Source organism: Equus caballus, chromosome 20, assembly GCF_041296265.1.
Source record: "Equus caballus isolate H_3958 breed thoroughbred chromosome 20, TB-T2T, whole genome shotgun sequence".
In the NCBI taxonomy this organism is placed as follows: domain Eukaryota; kingdom Metazoa; phylum Chordata; class Mammalia; order Perissodactyla; family Equidae; genus Equus; species Equus caballus.
The window spans coordinates 29,756,737-29,782,538 of NC_091703.1; the positions used below are offsets into that span (position 1 = coordinate 29,756,737).

Below are 25,802 nucleotides of genomic sequence, written 5' to 3' on the forward strand. Positions count from 1 at the left end.
AAAAAAATAGCGCCCTTTAAGAATTAAGCACAGGAAGTTCTATCTGAGCAAGTTAGCTCCCCCAGGGTAAATTTTCCCTGTCTTCTCAGTTTATTTTCAATTTTAACTTTTATTAGTGAATAATCAAAAAACAGAAATATCGCTCTTTTTGTGCATCTAGCACATTTGTTACTTTGTTCACTACTAGAAAGTTAATCCTTTTGTTGCTATTTTAAATGAGTAGAAACTGTAAAGCGGCTATTCCAACCTCCATATCCAACCCCATTCTCCTTTGATCACCTCACACTCAAAACATGAGATATCCGTTCCTCCAGCCTCCCTTAGATCAAGGGGTGGCCATGTGCCTAGTTCTGGCCCCAAAAATGTAAATATAAGTCTACGGGGAGACTTGGGGGAGAGCTTTTCCTTTCCTGATAAAGACAATGCTTAGGTGATCGGCATCAACTCCTCCCCCATTCCTTCCTACCTTGGATGCTGATATGATTCCTGGAGGCCCGGTGTCCATCTTGTAGTTAGGACAGAAAGTCCTTCTAAGAGATACCGATGTCATTAAGCTGATGAACCAGTGTTAGTAACAAACATTTTTCCAGTTTACATCAATATCTTCACTTTTAATGATCTTTTTGACATTCTGAATTTTTTTTTATAGTCACATTTATTTGCAGCCACCTATTTTTAGGCTGTGTCCCACATAAGAAAAATAAACCACTGTTAGTTTGATTTTCTTTACTTTTGGCTAAATGGCTTTCCTAGCTGAAACAATGGGTTCTTTCCTTCAAATATATATTGTAATGTTTTACAAATATGAAGACAATAAATTTCTGAATATTAATTACTCGTCCACTTTTCTGAATTCTCTTATCATTTATAATAGTAGTTTGTTGAATCTCTTTGTTTCTTTTTAAGCAGTTTTTCGAACAAAAAAAGAAGAGAATCATATACTGAACTGCATTTGCCCATCATCTTGAACAATTATCAAGATAATGCTATTTTTGTTTCCATCTGTCTTTACTCTTTTTTTTCTGGAGTATTTGAAAGCAAATCCCAGAACCATATTTAACCATAAATAAAAATTCTATTGTTTTTAAAGTTATTTACACTTCTTTTGAATCATCAAATCACAAAAAGTGATTATTTTTTGTCCCTATGTGTATATCTTAGCCTTTACCACAGGTAAATTTTTTCTTAAAGAATGATCTTGTAGAACCAGGAATACATTTTGAAAGGGTTCTATTCCTCCTTAAAGTGATTCTTATTTCTTCACAAATGCAGGGATCATTGTTTCTCTGAGAGAATTAACCATCTTTTGGAAGATAAAATTTTACACAAGAGAATTGCAGTATCTAAAAACAGGTTGTAACAGTTTAATTTTATGTATCAACTTGGCTAGGCTAGCCTGCCCAGTTGTTTGGTCAAAACCCCACCTAGTTGTTTCTATGAAGGTATTTTTAAGGTGTGATTAACATTTAAATCAGTAGACTTTAAGTAAAGCAGATGACTCTCCATGATGTGGGTGGACTTCATCCACTCAGTTGAAGGCCTCAAGAGAAAACACTGAGTTCCGCCAAGGAGAAGGAAGTTCTGCTTCCAGATTGTCTTTGGACCCAAGACTGCAACATCAACGCTTGCCAGAGTTTTCAGCCTGTCAGTCTGCTCTGCAGATTTCAGACTTGCCAGCTCCCACTATTGTGTGAGTTAATTCCTTAAAATAAATTTCTCACTCTCTCTCTCTTTCTGTCTCTGTCTGTCTATCTGTCTCTCTCTTTCTACACATCATATGCCCTGTTGGTTCTGTTTCTTTGGAGAAACTTGACTAATACTCAGGGTAGGAAGACATTAAATTGATAAGAGAAGAGCATCTGCTACAACTATCAAGAGAAGACCAGCAAGAACAGAGGGTTCAAGGAAATTCCTAGACCTCTAAATCCTATTGCAATTCTCAGTGTCACTCTTCCCCCGCCAGTCCCCTAAATTTCACATCCAAGACCTGGAGAAGTTCTAAATTTCACTGATTTAATAATTCAGCTACCCACAGCTTGAAGCTAGACATGATAGTCAACTATCTCATATCCCCTTAAAGAAAACAAATAGTCTTTTATTGTGGTCACTGAAAGCCTCAGGCTTCCATTTATGCCTTAAGCAGACAATTGAGATATTTAAGGCCTGTTTTTTTTTTTGCTGGGAAAGGTTTGCTCTGAGCTAACATCCGTTGCCAATCTTCTCTTTTTTTCCCCCCCTAAAGTCCCAGTACGTAGTTGTATGTTGTTGTATATTCTAGTTGTAAGTCCTTCTAGTTTTTCTATGTGAGCTGCTGCCACAGCATGGATATTGACAGACAGTGGTGTGGTTCTGTGCCCAGGAACTGAACCTGGGCTGCTGAAGCAGAGCGCCCCGATCTTTAACTACTAGACCATCAGGGCTGGCTCAAGGCCTTTAACATATTCAATGCATAAGATGTAACTATCCCCCTACCCACCCACCATTCTTCTCATATACCTTCATATCATTGTAGGGCAGAGCAACGAAGTCCCCAACGTCTTCCTTTCAGTGCACTTTTCATTCCAGGTGACCACAGATAATAACTTATTTCATGTTTCAGAGATTCCTGCCAAGCATTGTTGGATTTCTTTCCTTGAATATTTAAACTCCCCCCGATTTGCCACGCTTTTCTGAGGTCCTGTTGCCTAGAATGTACTCTGGTTATAAATGTCTTTGTGAGGAGAAGTGCTCTAATTGGCTTTTTTCCCATCCAGTCTGTCCTCTATTTGTGTGTGAAGGCCCAATATAGACAAAAAAGCAAAGAGATGAGCTTTCTTTTCCATCTACATATCAGGACATATTTTATTTCAAATTATCGAGAGGTTATTGGTCACAATTTAAGATGAAACTGCGCAAGGATTGCCCCATGCTACAGTGTAGATCTGCTGTCTCTCACTTCTCCTTGAAATAAAAAGAATTAAGTGTGTTCTTTACTAAATGACCTTGGTTCACATCTGATTTTCTTTAGCCACAAGACTTTGTAGAAACTACTAACTGAAGTCAAACTCAGGGTATGCTCAGAGGAGTTTCATTCTGGTAAACAGAAGTTTTAGCCTTTCTCTTTAGTGCTAAAGAATAAAGATCAGCAAATAGAAGAATTTTCTCCAGCTTTCAGGTCTCTGCTCCTTTCTATGTTCTTAGAAAATAGCTCTTTTTCTTTCTATCTTTGCTCCTGTTAATATTCTTTGAGCAAAAAACCTACAGAAAAAGAGATCTAGTTTTACCTAGTTAAAATAGTCCTCTCTTGAAATGTTGTTGAAAACATTATTATATTCTTATCAGGGACCCAGAGTCATATGATAAATTAAAACAAGCATTCCCTTATGAAGCCTTAGCCCCAAGTTATCAATACCAGCTCCCCGTTTCCATGAGATAATTTTATTTCAGGAAACTTACTGTCTGTCCCCGCTTTAGGTCTAGGTCAGAGCCTCTCAGACCACTGACACATATCCCCAAAGCTAAACTGGGTGGAGCAGGGTTTAGAGTATACCCCTTCTGTCCCAGAAGGCCCTGAGTTATTCAGTGACCCACTTTCTTCCTAGTGACCAGCTCTGCAAACCAGGGGTCTCAGAGAGTGTCAGTTCTCACTTCACAGTCCTTGAACAACTGTGGTACAAAAACAAGAGAGAGAGAGAAGCTTCTCTCTACTTAACAGAACTGTATGTAGAGAAATTAATTTACATACAATTGGTCACCTCCCTCTGCTCTTGACGTGGTCAGTCCTGGGACTGCTCATGCATCTATGACTATCTGAGTGGCCAGTGGTGCCTCTAGATAAGCTTAGCCTAACTGAGAAAGGACTAAACCTGCACACATAGCTCTCTTATGTCCCCTCCTATCTTTTGTGGATATTTAGAGATAACTTAAATAGAGGCTGTCTAAGCCAGTGATTCTCAACCTGAACTTGTAGGGGAGGAAGACATTTCCTCTTCCCAAATGGGGGTTCGTCTGGCTGGAGAACGAATTAAATTCACATGAGACAGAATAGCAAGAGAAAATTAAACAAAGCTTTATGAGGAACCATGGCCCGGGGCCTTTTTTCCCCGAAGGAAGAAAGGGCACCCAAGAAGTGGGGTGCACATAGTGGTTATATATCCCCAAACAGGGTGTTTCACATGTAATTGAAATGTCCCTCCCACAATAGTCACAAGATTGCCCTGTTGGCACATTGCTTGATGGACACAGCAGGTAATGGTCTGCTATCTCGGTAGGTGTAGCAGGAGGCAAGTCTACTGTCTTGAGCTGGGTGGTCACAGGTGAGCGCAGCAATCAGTTCCTAGCCTAAGGAAAGACGCTTAATCCTACAAGAAATGCCAATATTGGGAGGGGGAGGGAAGTCAGTTACAGGAGGTTACCAGACTAGCACAATAAAATGCAGATTTAAGTCCTTGCCTTTGGTATTGATTAAGAGTTTTTAGAGAGAAGGTCATCTCCTTTCTTCTTCCTGGTACAGAGAGGGAGGCAACTTTACAGATAGAGATTTACCTTACAAACGTAAACGTGTCCTAACAAAGGGCAAGTTCCATTCCTCAGAGCCTCCTTCCCTGTCCCAGTTTATCAAAAGCAATCAGCCTCAAATAATCCTGATGCCAAAGAGACATATCTTGGGGTGGCCAATTCCAGGTCCCCACAACCTCATATTCAAATCACCTAGGGAGCTTTAAAGAAATGCCAGTGTCCATCCCACACTCCAGATAAATTAAACTAGAATCTCTCAGAGTGAGATCCCGGCATTAGGAAACTTAAGAGCTCTCTAGGTGAGGACAATGTTTGGCTACATTGGAGAACCACTGCTTTAGCCTCAAGGAAATTTGGGGGCCCCGGGGAATTGTACTGATTTCTGTCTTTCCTCATCCCTCCCATCACCCAGCACATGATTTACCTACCAGATGAAATAATTTAGTTAGGACACTGTTCTGGAACTGTACCTAAAACTTTTTATTGGTTAAAGGAGAATCTTTTCATGTGATTTGGAATAGAGAAATCTTAAAAACAATCTTTGACCAAGTTGATCATAGTCTGATGACATGAAGTGATAACAAAAGAAGGCAAGGTGGAGAATGAAAGGGGAGCGAGGAATAATTACAACTCAAAATTGGTTCTAGGGGGGCCAGCTGATGGCGTAGTAAGTTGGCACGCTCCGCTTTGGCAGCCTGGAGTTGATAGGCCTGGATCCCGGGTGTGAACCTACAGACCATTCATCAAGCCACGCTGCGGCGTGTCCCACATACAAAATAGAGGAAGATTGGCACAGACGTTAGCTCGGCGACCATCTTCCTCAAGCAAAAAGCAGATTGGCAACACATATTAGCTCAGGGCCAATCTTCCTCACCAAAAAAAACAAAAACAAAAAACCGGTTACTAGGTAGAACTCTTGGTATTTCACAACCACTAGCCGTGACTGTGAGTAATATGGCACATTGAAAATGTGAGGAATAAGCAAGGAAAGAGTCTGCAAACTATTTCCTTATTGACTGCTCAGTTGGTAGAGTCTATGGCTACTATTTTAAATTTAGTTTAAAGTGTTCTAATATTTTTAAAGCTACATCAGAGTTACACTACTGTAGGCCTGTAATAAACATTGACAAGACCAGTTGCTCACTATATGACAGCAAGGATGATTTAGCCTGAAGCTAATAGCAGCTGATAGAGTCTAAGCTCAGGGCACCACACTTTCACAGGCCCATTCTGAGACCCGTGCCTTAATTTTGTATTTTTTCTTAAAGAGTCAAGTGGCACAAGCACTGGATCCACTCACGGCTGACAGATCAAAACTCTAAAGAGGTTAACATAAAGGGTGGTAGCCATTATCATTTTTTAACACTGGGCTCCTATCCCTGTAAGAATTTGTTTCTTTTCCCTGGTCATATCCGTGAGCTCTTGACTTAAACCATAGCCAGGCAGGGGCTGCCCAGACTCTGAGCTGACAGAGGCCTGGCTGAGAAAGAAACCCAGACCTCAGAAAACTGTTTTCTAAATTTCCTTCACGTGCTAATGTGATGGGGTGTCACAAATTGGAAGTTGAGACAAAAGGATCAGGATACAAGAATTGCTGCCTTCCAAAAGGGAATGGATCTTCAACAAAACACACAAAGGAGCTAGCCAAAGAAAGTCCCTACCCACTGATATATGATATATATCATTATATGATATAAAAATGATAGGAATGATATAAAAAGGCTAGGTTTAGAAAGAGAAGTGGATTTTTTTTTTTCAGAGAAAGAATTGAAGTAGTAATTTTTGAATCAGTGAGGCAAATTTAGAGATCACAAAAGAGATCAGTACAGAAGGGATCAGATCCACAGCGACGTGACCGCCGTGAACTCACTGGCAAAATGCACTGAGGGAAAAACATGTCTGTGTGGAGATGCTTCTATTTCACTCCTTTGTGTCCGATTTCTGAGAGAACTGTCACGTTTTGAGAAGCCACATTTACCCAATATTTTAATAGCCTTGGCTTTGTAAGAGTGTATATTCTTTCTAAAGAGCTTCCGGCGAAATCCATCTTTTTCTTACTAAGCCTCAAAATGTGAAACCTGAGACAGGAGCTCAGCCTACTGTCCCATCCCCCACCCCAAACTCCAGCACCAAAACTAAGTGAAAATACTAATTCTTTCGCAAATCTTCTAATTTAGAGTTTACACGGATAAATGTCAATAACTTTTTTTCATGGAACAGGGACCAAAATTCACTGTTGATTTTGTTCTGTGGAAGAGCATATGTAAAACCTGCTGAGGACGGAGAGAAATAAAATTTTTAAAAGGAAGGGTTACGAGCATAACCGGAGCAAATTATAAATACCGGGAGGCAAGATGATTAATTTTCAGATTCTATAAGAATGGGCTGGCGACCGTAAAGTAGATGTTTCCCGAACAAGAGAACAAAAAGGATGGAGATGCTGGGGATCGAACCCGGGACCTCATGCATGCTAAGCATGCGCTCTACCACTGAGCTACATCCCCACCACATAAATTGTGGTTTTCTAAACTACCTTCATGAAATAAAACAGAAATTTACTCCACAACTTTTTTTTTTTTTTTAGCAAACCTATTTTGGGTTTTTGCAAGCGAGCATGAAAATTTCCGTCTATTTTACAGGAATCTATTAACAAGAAATTCTGATTAACCTGTACCTTGCAGACATTCGGTAACTGATGAGAACAGACTGGGCTCAGAAATCTCAGTAGGACACATTCCCCAGGCTCTCCTTTTCTTACTGCTTTTCTCTTTTTTCGAAATACATACGGAACAAAGGAAAGATTCTTACAGGAGAGATTAAAAACGCTTTGCCGATAACTGTCTTTATCTGTGGAACTTAACAAACTACCTCCAATCCCCCTCCCCATTTCTGCAACCCATTCCTGGACTCCAGAAGCCTCTATGCACCTTTTCGTAGAAATCAAGGAGCTAACGAGGAATTTCTGCTACAAAAATAAATTCCTTCCACCCTTAGCAACTGGGAGGACTAAAGGGTAGAGATGCTGCGGCTTTCTGATCCTCATTTTACTCAAAGAATACAAATCAAATCCAGAGAATACGAATCCTCAGATCCTCCTCTGATTCTTTGGAATGAAGAGCCAGGCAAGTTAGAAACGCGTTAACTCTAAGATTGAGGCTAAACCTCTGCTTCCGTGGTACTTTATTTTCAGAGGGAGTGGTCCTCTGGATATTCACACCCCTTTCTCATCAAAGGCTGCAAAGTGAGATTTTATTCCTGACTAGTTCAGGGAAGTCCCCAGGTAAGCTGACCGGTGAGCAAACCTGGAAGAATGGATAGGAATGCCAAGTAGAGATTTGGAGAGAGCTGAGGACACAGCATTGTACAGGCAGGAAGTGCATGTGGTTTAGAACGATTGGAGTTGAGAGGAGGAGCAAGATGGAGATGAGGCCAGAGAAGTCAGCTTGACAAGACTACACAGCATTTCTCATCCTCTTAGCTTTTTAAGAAAACCTAAGTTGTAGTCAGGTAGTGGAGATGATGGTCCCAGACGGTTTGCATAAATCATGAGTGGTCTAAAATAGTTATGATTTTTCCATTTCCTTTTGCCAGTCATTGTTTTAATGGTAGGTCCATGACCCTCTGGTGAATAAGACATACTAGGCAGTCTACCTAAACACTTCAGACTTTTTTCAGGATAAAAAAAGATATGTGAGAGGAGAGACACACATCTTAGTTTAGCATTGCTATTTGATTTTCAAGGAATGTGGTTTCTAATAACAGTCTGGAATGCAAGCAACAATAAAAAAATTATCCTTTTTTTTTTTTTAGTAAACAACAGTTGTTTCCCTAAGAGAAACGTAAAATAAAGGATTGCTGTTAATATTAGTTATCTATTGCTGAGTAGTACCCCAAAATTCAGTGGGTTAAAAAAATAAATGTTTATTATTTCAACGATTCTGTGGGTCAGGAGCTCTGGAGTGGCTTGACTCAGTGGTTCTGGCCCCAGATGTCTCATGAACTTGAGCCCAGTGTGTCTGCAGGACATGCAGTTCTCCGACGGTTTACTGTGTCTGGAGGACCTGCTTCCAAGATGCGTCATTCACACGTGGGTAGGAGGCTTCATTTCTCCCTCATGTGCATCTTGGTGGCTGATTCAAGTATAAGGGAACCGCACAGGAGTGTGGTCACCAGAAGGTAAGAATCATGGAGGCCTTCTTGAAGGTTAGCTAAGACATTGCGTCATCCTTAATTGCATGTCAGTGCTTATTACAGTACCTGGCGTAAGGAAATATTTGAATCATTTTCAAAAAGAGTAAATGAGTTGGTGGATAGAGAGATAAATGCTTGTATAAATGAATAAACAGAAGAATGTTTTCAGTGGCTACTTAGGAGATTTTAAATGTGAGAAATCATGAAATTTGCCTTCAACCCTCTCAATTCCATTGGAAGAAATGGAAAATTTATAAAAATGTATAAGGTATCAAAACAAACCTAAGAAGTTACAGAAAATCTGATTCAATATATAGCCATTTAAAAAATTGAATCAGGAATTTAAACAAAATTTCCATAAAATATAATTTCCAGTCTGAAACAATTTTACTAGAATGTTCTGTGAAATCTTAAAGGAAATTATAACCTCTATTTTATACAAAATATTCCAGAAAACAAAAAGCTCTGTGAGTTATTTTAAGAGCTGAATATAATATTGATACCAAAACCCAATGGAGAAACTATAAGAAAGAAAAACTACAAGACCATTTCACTAATGAACACAGAGGCAAAAACATATATAGAAAACTAGTAAAGAGACTTCCAGTTTCTAGTTCCATATATAAGGAACTTGGAATTCACCATGCATCCTAACAATATGTAAGAAGCTGAACAGACTGACAAATCAGTAATTCTTCTTGGATTTGTAAGAGAGGTGAGGACACAGGGCAAACTGCTGCTGAGATTGGAGAGGGAGACAGGTGAATACAAGAAGTAATGGCTCACCTGAGCCACTCACAAATGGAAACCACAGGGGAACCAGTGCTGGGATAGAAAAACGTGAACTGTAATTGACGAATTGCTGGAGGCTCCATATAGACAAGTCCGATAGTCAAAAACTCCAGGGACACCCAGCCATAGAGGGGCCCCCACACTTCCGTGAGTTTTATCTTTAGGAGCTCAACCATGTTCTCACAATAAATATCCAAATATTGGGAGGAAATCCCCTTATGTTTCCAGTAGAGGGGGGAGAGGAGGAACCACTCTGAAATATGCCAACGTACTCTGTTGTTCTTAATAAGGCCTGCCTTCCAGAGAACCACCCCCTCTCTAGCACTTGTTGTTTCCTGTCTTTTTAGTAATAGCCATTCTGACAGGTGGAAGGTGATATCTCATTGTGGGATTAATTTGCATTTCCCTATTAATTAGTGATGTTGAACCTCTTTTCATGTGCCTGTTGGCCATCTGCATATCTTCTTTGGAAAAATGTCTGTTTAGATCCACTGCTCATTTTTTAATCAGGTTGTTTGGGGTTTTTGTTGTTGTTGTTAAGTTGTATGAGTTCTTTATATATTTAAGATATTAACCTTTTATTGGATATATGATTTGCAAATATCTTCTCCCAATCAGTAGATTGCCTTTTTGTTTGATTGATTGTTTCCATTGCTGTGCAGAAGGTTTTAGTTTGATGCAGTCCCTTTGTTTTTTCTTTTGTTTCTCTTGCCTGAGGAGACATATCCAAAAGATATTGCTAAGGCCAATGTCAAAGAGCATATTGCCTTATGAGCATACTGTTTTATTCTTGGAGTTTTGCAGTTTCAGGTCTTACATTCAAGTCTTTAATCCATTTTGAGTTAATTTTTGTGTGTGGTGTAAGATAGTGGTTCACTTTCCTTCTTTTGTCTGTGGCTGTCCATTTTTCCCAACACTATTGAAGATATTTTCCTTTCTCCTTTGTATACTCCTGGCTCCTTTGTTGCAAATCAGCTGTACATAAATGTGTGGGTTTATTTTGGGGCTCGCAATTCTGTTCCATTCATCTGAGTGTCTGTTTTTCTGCCAGTACCATGCTGTTTTGATTACTACAGCTTTGTAGTATACTTTGAAATCAGGGAGTGTGATGCCTCCAGCTTTGTTCCTTTTTCTCAGAATTGCTATTTGGGGTCATTAGTTGTCCCATATAAATTCTGGGATTTTTTGTTCTATTTCTGTGAAAAATGTCATTGGGATATTGATAAGGATTGCATTGAATCTGTAGATTGCTTTGGGTAAAATGGACATTTTAATTATGTTATTTCTTCCAATCCCTGAGCATGGAATGTCTTTCCATTTCTTTGTGTCTTCTTTGATTTCTTTCAACATGTCTTACAGTTTTCAGCATACGGGTCTTTCACTTCCTTGGTTAAATATATTCCTAGGTATTTTATTTTTTGTTATGATTGTAAATGGGATTGTATTCTTGATTTCTCTTTCTGCTAGTTCATCAGTGTATAAAAATGCAAGTGATTTTTGTATGTTGATTTTGTAGCCTAAAAGTTTACTGTATTTGTTTATTATTGCTAATAATTTTTTGGTGGATTCTGTAGGATTTTCTATATAAAAAATTGTGTCATCTTCAAATAGTGAAAGTTTTAATTCTTCCTTTCCAATCTGGATACATTTTATTTCTTTTTCTTGCCTAATTGCTCTGACTAGGTCTTCCGTTACTGTGCTGAATGAGAGTGGTGAGAGTGGGCGTCCTTGTCTTGTTCCTGTTCTTAGAGGGATGGCTTTCAGTTTTTCACTGAGTATGATGTTAGCTGTGGGTTTGGCGCATATGGCCTTTATTATGTTGAGGCATTTTCCTTCCATGCACATTTTATTGAGAGTTTTTCTCATAAATGGCTGCTGAATCTTGTGAAAATGCTTTATCTGCATCTATTAAGATGATCATGTGATTTTTATTCTTCATTTTGTTAATGTAGTGTATCACATTGATTGATTTGCGGATGTTGAATCATCCTTGCATCCCTGGTATAAATCCCACTTGATCATAATACATGATCCTTTTAATGAATCACATTTGATTTGCTAATATTTTGTTGAGGATTTTTGCACCTATGTTCGTCAGTGATATTGGCCTGTAATTTTCTTTTTTTTTTTTTTTTTTTGCATTGTCCTTGTTTGGCGTTGGTATTAGGGTAATGTAGGCCTCATAAAATGAGTTAGGAAGCATTCCATCCTCTTCAACTTTTTGGAAAAGTTTGAGAAGAAAAGATATTAAATCTTCTTTGAATGTTTGGTAGAATTCACCAGAGAAGATATCTGATCTGGACTTTTGTTTTTCAGGAGGTTTTTCTTACTGTTTTGATCTCCTTACTAGTGATCAGTCTATTTAGATTCTCTATTCCTTTTTTATTCAGTTTTGGAAGGTTTGAAGTGGGACTGCACCAAACTAAGAAGCTTCTGCACAGCAAAGGAGACCTCCAGAAAAATGAAAAGGCACCTACCAAAATGCGAAAAAATATTTGCAAATCGTATATCTGATAAGAAGTTAATATTTTAAAACTATAAGGAATTCATATGACTCAAGCAAAAAAAAATCTGATTAGAAGTGGGCAGATGTTCTGAATATCAAAATAAACAATCAAAACTACATTAAACTAAAAAGTGTCTTCACAGTGACAAATAAAAATGGCAAGTAATAGGATATATTGGAATGTATGAGGAAGCCATTTGGTGTAAACCTAATTCGACCTGACCTTGTCTTTCCAAAAGGGCCTGACCTTGGCCATGGCCATTGAGAATGCATTGTATATCTGCTTTAGAGATTCCCCATGGCAAGAACAAAGGCCCTTGAGATAAAGGTACAACATCCCTCCCCCTCCCAACGTTGGCATTTCCTTAAGGATGAAGCATCTTTCCTTAGCCTAGGAACTGATTGTTGCGCTCACCTGTGACCACCCAGCTCGAGACAATAGACTTGCCTCCTGCTGCACCCGCCAAGATAGCAGACCCACTACCTGCTGTGTCCATCAAATGCTGTGCCGACAGGGCAATCTTGTGACTATTGTGGGAGGGACATTTCAATCACATGTGAAACATCCTCTTTCAGGGTATATAACCACTTTGTATACCTCACTTCTTCAATGCCCTTTCTTCCTTGGGGAAGAAAGGCCCCAGGCCATGGTCCTCAGATTTTAGTTCAGAATAAACTCTCCCAAATTTTCATTTATAGATTGGTTATGGATTATTTTTGTCACAACAGCAAAGGCAAAATGGAAAGGCAACCTGCTGAATGAGAGAAAATATTTGCAAATTATGTATCTGATCAGTGGCTAATATCCAAAATATATAAAGAACTCATACAACTCAATAGCAAAAACAAACAATCCAATTTAAAAATGGGTAGGGGAACCGAACAGATGTTTTCTGAAAACAAAAAAACCCCAAACTTACAAACTGCCAACATGTACGTGAAAAGATGCTCAACATCACTAATCGTCAGGGAAATACAAATCAAAACCACATTGAGATATCACCTCACACCTGTTAGAATGGCCATCAGTTAAAAGATAAGAGCATTGGCAAGGATGTGGAGAAAAGGGAACCCTTGTGCACTGTTGCTGGGAATGTAAATTGGTGCAGCCACTATGGAAAACGATACAAAGTTTCCTAAAAAAACTAAAAATAGAGCTACTATATGATGCAGCAATCTCACTTCTGGGTATATATTCTGGATGTTATCTATAATAAGAAATATATATTTGATCTTTATCCCTATTGATGGCATACCTGGAGCTCCTAAAACCCTTAGAATTTTCCAAGTAATGAAAGAAACAAAGGTGCCTTTTGTTATATTAATGAGGTGACATTTGGACCACACCTAATGTTGGAAGCTGGTTTCTAGGGGAACCAGCCATGTGATTAGAGAGTTGGAAATTTCAGTCCCACCATGCTGACCTCTGGAGAAGTGAGAGGGGCTTGAGGTTGAACCAAGTGCCAATGGCCAATTATTTAATCAATCATGCCTATGTAATGAAGCCTCCATAAAAACCCAAATAGGACTTACGGATGGCCAATGAATACATGAAAAGACACTCAACATCACTAATCATCAAGGAAATGCAAATCAAAATCACAATAAGATATCACCTTACACCTGTTAGAATGGCTATTATCAACACGACAAGAAATAACAAGTGTTGGCAAGGATGTGAGGAAAAGGGAACTCTTGTGCACTGTTGATAGGAATAAAAATTGGTGCAACCACTATGAAAAACAGTGTGGACAATTCTCAAAGAATTAAGAATAAAACTACCGTATGATCCAGCAATTCCACTCTGGGTACTTATCTGAAGAAAACAAAAACACTAATTCAAAAAGATATACGTATCCCCACATTCATTGCAGCACTATTGATGCGGGGTCGGTGAGCCGAGGAGTCGAAAGAAAGATTTCTTAGACTCTCAAGATCTGGCAGTAGTGCTCTTTTATTTAGAGAATAGTGTGGAGTAGCATGGGGACAGGACACATGGGCAGTCAGAGCTGCTCCTGCCACTGCTGGCATGGGGACAGGACTCATGGGCAGTCAGAGCTTCTGCTGCTGCCGGCATGGGGACAGGACTCATGGGCAGTCAAAGGTGCTGTGTGGGGACAGGGCCCACGGGCAGGAGGAGGTGCTGCTGCCGCTGCTTCTGCTGCAAACCTGGGTGGAGAGTAAGGCTAAATTTAAGGCATAGGTATGTGAGCCATCTCTTTACAAGATAAAGGAAAGAACATGTAAAAAGATTAAAATGGTATCAGTGCAGGTGGGGTCTGGCCATTGGGTGGTCCCACAACTTTTAGATAAGAATCAAATCGGATTAAGTAAAGGCCAGAAGCCACCACTCTAAATCAGTTACATGAGGTTGCCAGACAGTAACCAACTTAAGTCCTTGCCTTCCCCATTAAGAGTTTCTAGAGACAAGGTCATCTCCCTTCTTTCACAAATGCAAATGTCTCTCCAAGGGCAAGCAAACTCTGCTCCTCAGAGCCTGCTTCTCATCTGCAGTTTTAAAATTAACCAGCCTAAAGTAATTCTCATCACTATTAATAACAGACAACATAAGGAAACAACCCAAGTGTCCATCAATGGATGAATGGATAAAGAAGACATAGGAGATACATATACAATGGAATACCATTCAGCCACAAAAAAAGAATGAAGTCTTGCCATTTGCAAGAACATAGATGGATCTTGAGGGCATTATGCTTAGTGAAATAAGTCAGACAGAGAAAGACATATACCGTATGATCTCATTTATATGTGGAATTAAAACAAAAACAGAATCAAGCTTATAAATATGGAGAACAGATTGGTGGTTCCCAGAGGCAGGGGGTAGGATGTGAAGGGGGTCAAAACGTACAAACTTCCAGTTATAAAATAAATAAGTCATAGGGGTGTAATGCACAGCATGGTGACCATAGTTAATAATACTGTATTGCATATTTGAAAATTGTTAAGAAAGTAGATCTTAAAAGTCCTCATCACAAGAAAAAAGATTTTTTGTAACTATATATGGTGAGAGATGTTAACTAGACTTATTGTGGTGATCATTTTGAAATATATACAAATATTGAATCATGTACACCTGAAAGAAGTAAAATAAAAGTAACATTATATGTCAATTATACCTCAATTAAAAAAATATGAAGCAAAAAACAGGAAAAATAAAAAAAGAATGAATGGCCAACTGCTTTAAATACAGGTCAAGTGAAATAAACACAAAGATGTGACCATCTGTCATCAAGGAGCTCATTGATTACTTTGGACTCAATTGAAAGAGAAGGAATAGAAGCCTTCGTGGAGTACTTTGTGGAACCAATGAGGTAAGGAAGAGAAGACATTAATTAAAAACAATTACTTTAAGGGGCCAGCCTGGTGGTGCAGCAGTTCAGTTGCACATTCCGCCCTGGCAGCCTAGGGTTTGCCGGTTTGCATCCGGTGCGGGTGCATAGCAGATATTACCTGAGGGCTAATCTTCCTCAAAACAAAACAGTTCCTTTAAGAAATTTTTGTCATGAAAAAGAGCAGAGATAGTCAACTGCCCTTTGACAAAGGAGTTAAGGCAATACAGTAGAGAAAGGATGGTCTTCTCAACAAATGGTGCTGGAAGAACTTGGACTTCCACACGCAAAAAAATCAATCAACGTAAACATTATACCTTTCACAAAAATTAACTCAAAATGGATCATAGACTTAATTGTAAGTTTCAAAATTATAAAACTCCTTGAAGACAACATAGGAGAAAATCTAGGTGATTTTGGGTTTGGCAAAAGCACAATCCATAAAAAAACAATGATAAATTAGATATCATTAAATTTTAAAATTTCTATTCCATGAACAACATTGTTAAGAAAGTGATAAGACAAGTCATATATTGAGAGAAAATATTTCCAAAACATATGTCTGATAAAGGACTCGTATCCAAAATATACAAAGAACTCTTAAAACTGGACAATGAGAAAACAAACATCCCAATTTAAAAGTAGGCAGGAGATCTGAAGAGCTGTCTACAAAGAAGTCATACAGATGGTAGATAAGCATATGAAAAGATGCTCAGTATCATTTGTCATTAGGGAATTGCAAATTAAAACAATAATGAAATACTACCACAAACTTATTAGAATGACCAAAATCCAATACACTAGCAATACCAAAGGCTGAGGAGGATGTGGAACACTGGGAACTCTGATTTATTGCTGGTGGGAATGCAAAATGGCAAAGCCACTTTGGAAGACAGCTTGGTGATTGCTCCCAAACTGAACATACTCTCACTATGTGATCCAGCAGTCATATTCCTTGGCATTTACCCAAATGAATTTGAAATTTGCATCCCCACTAAAACCTGCACACAGATGTTTATAACAGCTTTATTCATAAGTGCCAAAACTTGCAAGCAATCAAGATATCCTTCAATAGACAAATGGATAAACAAACAGTGCTACATCCATATAATGGAACATTATTCAACGCTGAAAGGAAATGACCCATCAAGTCAAGAAAAGGCATTGAAGAATGAATCTTAAATACATATTACTAAGTGAAAGAAGCCAATTTGAAAAGGCTACGTACTGCATGACTGCAACAATATGGCATCCTGGAAAAGGCACAATTATGGAGGCAGTAAAAAAGATCAGTGTTTGCCAGGGGTCAGGGAGAGAGAGGGCTGATGAATATGCAGAGCTGAGGGGATTTTTAAGGCGGTGAAATTGTTCTACATGATACTGCAACAGTGGATACATGTCATTACACATTTGCCAAAACCCGTAGAACGTGCAGCACAAAGAAAGAACCCCAGTGTAAACTATGGACTTTAGTTAATAATAATGTATCAATATTGGCCCATCAATTGTAGCAAAGATACCACATGAATATAAGATGTTAGTTAATAATAGGAGAAATTTGCAGGGGAGGGGGACCTAAAAGGATATTGACAAATAAAAATGGCAAGCAATAGGCTATATTGGAGAATATGAGGAAGCCATTTGGTGTAAACCTAATTCGGCCTGACCTTGTCTTTCCAAAAGGGCCTGACCTTGGCCATTGAGCATGCATTGTATATCTGCTTTAGACATTCCCCATGGCAAGAACAAAGGCCCTTGAGATAAAGGTACAACTTCCCTCCCCCTCCCAACGTTGGCATTTCCTTAAGGATGAAGCATCTTTCCTTAGGCTAGGAACTGATTGCTGCGCTCATCTGTGACACCCAGCTCGAGACAGTAGACTTGCCTCCTGCTAAGCCCACTGAGATAGCAGACCCACTACCTGCTGTGTCCATCAAGTGCTGTGCCAACAGGGCAATCTTGTGACTATTGTGAGAGGGACATTTCAATCATACGTGAAACGTCCTGTTTAGGGGTGTATAACCACTCTGTACACCTCACTTCTTGGATGCCCTTTCTTCCTTGGGGAAGAAAGGCCCCGGGCCATGGTCCTCAGATTTCAGCTCAGAATAAACTCACCCAAATTTTCATTTATAGATTGGTTATGGATTATTTTCGTCGACAGTTCATAGGAACTTTCTGTACCTTCTGCTCACTTTTTCTGTAAATCTAAAACTGTCTCTAAAAAATAAAGTCCCTTAGTTAAAAAAACAGACAGAGCAGAGATATGAGCAGTATTGAGAGGGAAATGTAGAATCAGTGGAGTTTGGTTTTGCTTTGCTTTGTTCTTTTTTTTCTTTGGTTTTGGTTTGTTTTTAGGTAAGAGTATGACAGCATGTGTTTATGCAGAGAGAAATTGATAAGGTAGAAAAATAAGTAAATAATTACAGGAGAATATCTCCTCAGAGCTAACGAGAGGAGGATCAGGAACACAAGTAGAACTTTCCAAAGAAGCTAATATACTTTGACCACAATAACACCAGAGAAGCAGAGTGTATCTTCGTAGATAGACAGAATGGGAAGAAAAGGAGCTTTCTATATGATTGCCTCTAATTTTTTGAATGATATGTGAAACTAGGGCACCAACTGAGTATGAAAGGTAGAGCTAAAAAATGTAGGAGATTTAAGAGTAAAAGTAAAATGAGTCTGATGTGTGATTTTTCCAATACCACCAAACAATTCTCCCATTCTCAGTGGACACTGACTAGGTGTCCTACAAATTTAATTCAATTTTAATACTATATACTTAGGGATAGTGTCAGATTCCACAGGCTAAGGGCTCAGTCCCACAAGTCTGCCCCCACTTCAGATGTCAAAAACAAGTCCAGGCTGTTACTTGTGTTTCTGATCAACTGGCTATAAACTGGAGGTTCCCATGAACCCCTCCTTGGAGTCAATTAATTTGCTAAAGCTGCTCACAGAACTCAGAGAAACATCTACTTATATGTTTACCAGTTTACTATAAAGGATATAATAAAGGATACAGATGAACAACCAGATGAAGAGGTACATAAGATGAGTTCTGGAAGGGTCCTGAGCACAGGAGCTTCTGTCCTCATGGAACTGGGGTGCACCACCCTCCTGGCACGCCGGTGGATTCACCAACACAGAAACTCATCAAATCTCTTTGTTCAAGAGTTTTTTTAGAGCTTAATCTCCAGCCCCCACCTTTTCAGAGGCGGGTGGGTGGGGCTGAAAGTTACAACCCTATAATCACTCAATCTTTCTGGTGACCAGCCCCATCCTAAGGCTATGTAGGGGCCTCATTCCAAGCCACTTTATTACCATAAACTCAGGTATGCTCAAAAACGGGCTTCTTATGAGTAACAAAAAACACTCCTGTTATTTAGGAAATTACAAGGGTTTTAGGTGCTCAATGCTAGGAACCTGGGACAAAGATCAAATATAGTCTTATTATGCCACAGTGAGAAATAGCCATTATTAAGAGAGGGAAAGCAAATTCACTAGGGAACAATATTGGGATTGCTAGGCAGCATTGTCTACCTATTTAGTATTTATTGCTGTCAATTTAAAATGAGTCCCATAGGGTGGTTGGGGTGTTCTTCTTTGGAAAATTGTGGCCTCTTATGCATTGCCATGAAATAAGTGTGTAGTTAGTTTTAACATTGATTGAGTACCTTGCCAAGAAAGCCTAGTGCAAGGAGAGAAGGGAAGTTGACTTACGGATATTTACACAGAGTTTGAAGAATTTCTGGAGATGCATACTAGAGTGAATGAGTGGCAAAGCAGTATATGGTTTTGAGAGATAATAGAGGGTAGCTTTAAGAGTCCTTAATGATTGATTAGATGTCTGTGGGAGGAACAGGGCAGGGTGTTTATCGAACAATGAAGTGGAGATATACTGTAGGCTGTATGGATTTGACTCTTGTGAGAGTGATAGGGACTCAAGATGTATATTTGAGAAATATCAGCAAAAAAAAGAAAAAAGAAATAGCTTATAGAGGGTATTTAGAGCAATTGTATATAAGAGTGCTTAGGAAGAAGGTGTAGAGTTTGAAGAAAGAATGTCTGTGTCTGAACTCTGAAAAAATCAACATTTAAGCAAAAAAGGAAGAGTTGAACAAGTAACTTAAGTGAAATAAATACAAGGTGTTACCTTTGAAAGACAGGGAAAAGCATTTCAAAAGAACGGTCATTAGATCAAATACTGTAATGTGTCTCATAAAGTGAAGACTAATATGCCCATCAGTGTAGAGAAGAAGGAATTATTGGTTGCTCTGGTAACCAATTGACTAGAGTTCTAGGCATTAAGATCATATTCAGAGGATTGAGAAGAGAGAGTGAGATGAGAAATGAAGACACAATATAGAGAGGTGTGTTTCAAGAAATGTGGCTAGAATTGAGAGGGGAGAAGAGAGAGAGGTGACTATAGGAGAACACGGAGCCAGGGGAGATTTTTGGTATGGAAGAAATATGAACTATTTTAAATAATAAGAAGCCAGTAGAGAGGGAGAGATTGAAGATATGAGAGGGTGAGAATAATTGATGGAGCAAGGTCCCTCTGAAGGCAAGACATGATGGCCTAAGCACAGTTGGCTGACTAGCCCTAGATGGGTTACAGTCTTGCCACCAGAAGTGTAGCATAGAGACCAGCAGCATCAGCATCACCTGGGAGCTAGTTATAAATGTAAAATCTCAGGCTTCACCCCAGACCCGAGGAATTTTCATTTTAGCAAAATTCAGAGGTGATGTGTATGGACATTCAAGCTTGAGCAGCACTGAGACAAGGGATATTTCTTCCATTTTACCAGACCATAATGAAAAAAGGAGGAATACACATATAAGCACATTTTTTAAGCTGCTGAAGGAAATTAAGATAGCTTTTATTTGATGGCATTTTTATGTTTAAAGTAGGAGGCAAAGTCAGCTGAAAGGACAGAAAGCAGGATTAGAAGTTCAAGAGAGTGAAGAAGTTTTGAAGTAGCTATTGTAAATCCTATTAGGGAAATGCAAAAGGAAGGTGGAGTAACATTAGGAGGTACAAATGAGTCACCTTGCCCCTCTGTGCTTCAGTTTCCTTGCCTCTGAAATGAAGGGTTGGAGTGAACTTCCCTTAAGTCCTATCCAGACTCAAAGTAACAAAGGCTATAATGATTCCATTAATCTTGCTCTTTCTCTCCTCTGTGAAGATGACACCAAGTTGAATCCCTATGTAGGAGGAGATGATGAGTACAGAATTACCTCTTGGACCCATCCCAGAAGAGGGTGCAGCAGTCATCTGGCCTCTTTGCTTTTATTCTGAATGGATGAGGGGAGAAGCAACAGCAGCCTAAGCTTCCCAGAACTTGTGATGGGTTTGAAGGCAGGGGAGATTCCGGGAACAGGCCTCCAAGACTAGGCAGTGAAGGCCTAGTTAATATTTAGAGTGGCACTTATCTTCATAGAGATGTGATATTTTCCAGCAGTACTCAGCAGTCTTAGTACAGTGAATAAGAAGACACATTTGGAATCATCTACAGTTAGACTTCTGACGGAGGATGTTCAGTATAAAACAAAGGAGTGTGAGGACATTGTCAAAATGTGGCTGAAGTGAAGAATCAAAAAGTCTAAGATCTAGGGCAGACCCGGTGCCATAGTTGTTAGGTTCCCACACTCCACTTCTGTGGCCTGGAGTTTACTGGCAGGATCCCAGTACAGACCTACACACCACTCATCAAGCCATGCTGTGGAGGCATCCCGCATACAAAACAGAGGAATATTGGCTCCTACGTTAGCTCAGGGACAATCTTCCTCAAGCAAAAAGAGGAAGATTGGCAACAGATTTTAGCTCAGGGTCAACAACAACAACAAAAAATCTCAGATGGATATGTGTCTTAGTCTATTTTGGCTGCTATAACAGAATACCACAGACTAGGTGGTTTATAAACAACAAAAATTTATTTCTTACAGTTCTGGAAGTTGGGATATCCAAGATCAAGGTGCCTGTACGTTCAGTGTCTGATGAGAACCCACATTCTAGTTCATAGATAGCCATCTTCTTGCTGTGTCCTTACATACAGAAAGGGATGAGGGAGCTCTCTGGGGTCTCTTTTATAAAGAAACTAACCCCATTGATGAGAGCTCCCCCTCCTCATGACCCAGTCACCTCCTAAAGGCCCCATCTCCTAATACTATCTCATTAAGGATAAGGTTTCAACATATGAATTTTGGGAGGACACAAACTTTCAATCTATAAGAATATGGAAGGAAGAAAGGGTAGGAACAGAAGACTCATGAGGAAAAAGAAATGTCAAGGAAATGGAAGTTTCAATTAAGTAGAAACACAGAAGTTGTGGAAGTAAGTGGTTGAGGTTGCTAGAAAAGATAGAAGATTGGGATTGGTAAACAGGATACTGTGGTACGCAGAAAAACGTGTTCCCCTCCATCCCAAAATACATTCTTGTACTAATTTCCAAAACCTGTGGATATGTTACCTACATGACAAAGGGGACTTCAAAGATTGATTAATTTAAGGATCTTGAGATGGAGAGATTACTCTGGATTATACATGTTGCTTTTTTTAAGTGTATTTTTAAATGTGAACAGAAACAAAAAAGTGAGTTACTGTTATTATATTATCAATATTACAGAGTTCTAAACTGAATCGAGGAATGAACGTAAGTGCAATGCAGTAATCATGTAAGGCAAAAAATCCATTTAATTACAATTGTCCAGAATGCAACCTCAATTGGATCCCCAGTGCTATCAGGCAATCTTTTATGGGTTTCTAACCAATTCTGACTTCCACTTCCACAAGCTATTCCTAACCTTTACTACTTTCCCAGACCCCTTGCACTGGGCCATGACCAGCTCTCCTGCACAGAAACGTTGAGTAAAGCCAAAGGTGCAATGAGAAATAAAATGGTAACTAGGTTAGAAATTATAGCATATGAAGAAATTCTTCTTATGGTCCTAGGGTGGACCTTTGAATACCGATATGCAACTAGTACGTCAATACTAAAAAAAGCATGCTACCTTCCCTTCACCCTAAAAAAAATTGCTGAGGTATTTTATTTTTATTGATTATTTTCCAGTGAAACGTGGGAAGGGATAGGACCTCATTTAATTGAGTTAAGCCATTCTTTGATATGCAGCTGTATTCCCTCTTCCTGGACGCGTTCATGGGATGAATTTACTTCTGAATTGTCCCTGCCGTTTTAGTACTGTTTACTGCATAATAATACACCTCAGGGAAGTCTCCAGGAAGCAGGGACTATGGCGGTGGTTAGTTAACCAAGCGGAAGAACAGTAAATATACCGATGGGAAATAGCTCGACTTAAAATAAATGACATGGCAAAAATGAGAAAGGACTAAAATATTTTATTTAATAATTAAAAGCCAGAGCCTCAATTAGGCAAAAGCCAAGAACAAGAAACTCCGTTGGAGATGCCGGGGATCGAACCCGGGGCCTCATACATGCGAAGCATGCGCTCTACCACTGAGCTACATCCCCTAGCAAAGGACGGTTGTCAGGTAGGATTCCTGTCCTGATAAAATCTAGGAGCATTTAGAATAATTATTTTGTGTTCAACCATAGAGTGGTCATCTTTCAGAATGAATTACACCTAACACTTCGTTCACATTACATCCAAGTAGCCTCCTTCCGAGACACACCGACAACATCCAGCTCGGTATCGTTACTGAGCAGAGCACAATTTTAGTAGCTTCAGCACAATTGTTTTTCCTCCTTTAGGCCACGTCGAATCCCAAGAGGAAAGAATTAAGAGATTTTTCAGAACGCTTGGAAGAATGTTCTGAGAGCCAAATTTCTTGCAGCAGACTGAGTCGAAGGGTCAAATGAATATTTGAAGCTGCCGCTCGCAACTTCATCCTGCTGGGATGAAAACTGTCCAGATAGATGAAAACGTGAAAATTCTGCCCTGATCTTTGGTGTCAGAGCCAATGGCTCGGCCCACACAGACCATCTAGCCCACTTGACCCCGGAGCGATTGTCTGTGAACTTTGGCTTCATGGAGAATCTTGAATTTAAGAAGCCTGCATTTCTTTGTTTCACCCTTTCCTTTATCCACGTGCCAGATTCTCGTCCCTCTTACATCGCCTGGAATCTCTGCAAGGCTACTGTGCGGAAGAATGAACCTGGGTAATTCCGCCTAAGCCGGGATCCCACTTCTCCCGGAGCGGACCACAGCAGCAGCCTCAGCTGCGCGGCTGCGATCCGCTCAAAGCGCTTCCCTGACCCAGACCCAGCGGCAGCAGCCCGGGGCTCGTAGTTTTTGTCTCTTGCTTCAGAAGTTATACAGCATAGAATAGCAACTCTTCAAAAGTAAAAATGACAACACCAAAGGCACGATCTATGAAAAAAGTAATTAAGTTGGACTTTAATAAAATTTAAAACTTCTGTTCTGCAAAAAACACTCTCAAGAGAATGAGAAGACAAGCCACAGACTGGGAGAAAATATTTCCAAAAACACCTATCTATAGAGGACTGGTATCCAAAATGTACAAAGAACTGTTAAAACTCAACAAGGAAATGGACAACTAATTTAAAAAACAGGAAAAAATGTCTGGACGCTTCACCAAAGAAGATATACAGATGTCAAATAAGCACATGAAAAGATGCTCCACATCATAGTCATCAGGAAACTGTAAACTAAAACAGTAATGAGATACTGCTACACACCTACTAGAATAGCCAAAATCCTCAACACTGACAACACCAAATGCTGGGGAGGATGTGGAACAACAGGGACTCTCATTTATTGCTGGTGGGAAACCATTATGTGCGATACTATACCAGTATTTGTCAAAACTCAGATGGTACAACACCAAAAGTGAACCCTAATGTAAACTATGGACTGTGGGAGATAATGTGTGCCAATGTAGGTCTTCCTTCTGTATACCTTTTATTTCTTTATCTTGTCTTATTGCATTAGCTAGTACTTCCGATATGATACTGGAAAGGAATGGTGAGGGGGAACATCTTTGCCTTGCCGCTGATCTTAGCTGGAAGCTTTGAGTTTCTCACCATTAAGTACCATGTTAACTGTAGAGTTTTTGTAGATTCTCTTTATCAAAATGGTGTTTGAGATTTATGAAAACAAAACAGAGTGCTTCAAAAACACAAGTAAATTTTTTATAACTTTGGAGTGGGGAAGACCATTCCACTTGTGATTCAAAAGTCCAAAATTATTTAAAGGAAAATATTGACAAGTTTGATTTCAAGAGAGCTTCTGAAAAAGTGGTGAGAATATAGGTAGTTTTTCTTTAGTATAGTTATCCTTTTCTTAACTTTCCAAATTTTCTTTCCTTATAGGAGGCTAACACCTTGCAGTAACTAGCAAGGGACCAGACAAATATGAGCTCTAGAAGTATTTGATTTGGAGATAAATTTTACACTTTTCCCCCTTACTTTAAAAGAAATATATATTCCTTGCAGAAAATATGGGAAAATGCAGATAAGCAAGAAGGTTAAGATAAAAATCAGGAGAAATTCCACCACTTAAAAATCTGTCAACATTTTGTTGTATGTGATTCCAGTATTTTTCCCTGTCTGTGTATGTGTTTGTGTGTTTCATTTTTTTAAAAAACTGGAATTATATTGTCATATATATTTTTTAATTTAGTAGAGTTATTCTGTTTTCTGTCAGCCCCACAAAGCTGTGAGTTCCTTCACGTTAGGGACTGTGTCTTATTCACCTCTGCATCGCCAATGTCTCGAACCTCATTTTTAGTAGTTGTGTAATATCACATTGTATTAATGTACTATAATTTACCCCATGGCATTAAATTAAAATAAACAAAAGAGTGAGATAAAGTAAAATAAAAACAAAAAAGTTTAAATGATTGGAAAGCAAAAAACAAAATAGTCATTGTTCACAGACAATACAGCCAAGCAGAATAAAGTCAAAAAGGACATTCAGTGGACAAGAAAATGGAAAGTACTGTGAATGACCCATATCACTGGAAAAATCTTTTAGCATTATTTGGAAGTTTCCTTAAATAACATAATTGAATGGCTATCTCAGCTATCACTTATGTTTGAGCTTGCCTGTTTTACAGTCATTGCTAGCGTGCGTATCTTTGTTACAAAGGGCCACACTGCCCTACAAGAGTTAAAAATTCTCATTTGAACCACACATAGTGTTGCAAAACTTTAACAATGAAAATTACTCACCATCTTTCATATTGATCAATAAATGATTGTGATGGAAATATTGGAAAACAATGTAGATGTCTGGGTCACCAACATGAGAACAGGAGACCACTATTTGGTGGCTGATGACTATTAGGTAGAGAATTGCCCAAAAGTTGGCCAGCTACATTCAGTAACATGTAATTTAGTGGTTGGTCTCATAAGTACTGTAATTTCAACTAATGATGAATATAATCTACATCTATGATTACTGTTGTTGACAAAATCACAGATGCTGCTACTACTTCTGTGGTTTGCTGCCTATAGTCATAT

The 25,802-nt window shown here is 39.1% G+C and overlaps 2 non-coding genes across 2 annotated transcripts; both read right to left on the reverse strand.

The window, feature by feature from the left end:
* Window positions 1-6,929: 6,929 nt before the first annotated feature.
* TRNAA-AGC (transfer RNA alanine (anticodon AGC)) lies at window positions 6,930-7,001 on the reverse strand. The gene has a single exon. It is a non-coding gene; the product is annotated as a tRNA-Ala (tRNA).
* A 15,756-nt stretch (window positions 7,002-22,757) lies between these two features.
* On the reverse strand, window positions 22,758-22,829 carry TRNAA-CGC (transfer RNA alanine (anticodon CGC)). The gene has a single exon. It is a non-coding gene; the product is annotated as a tRNA-Ala (tRNA).
* Between the last annotated feature and the right edge of the window lie 2,973 nt (window positions 22,830-25,802).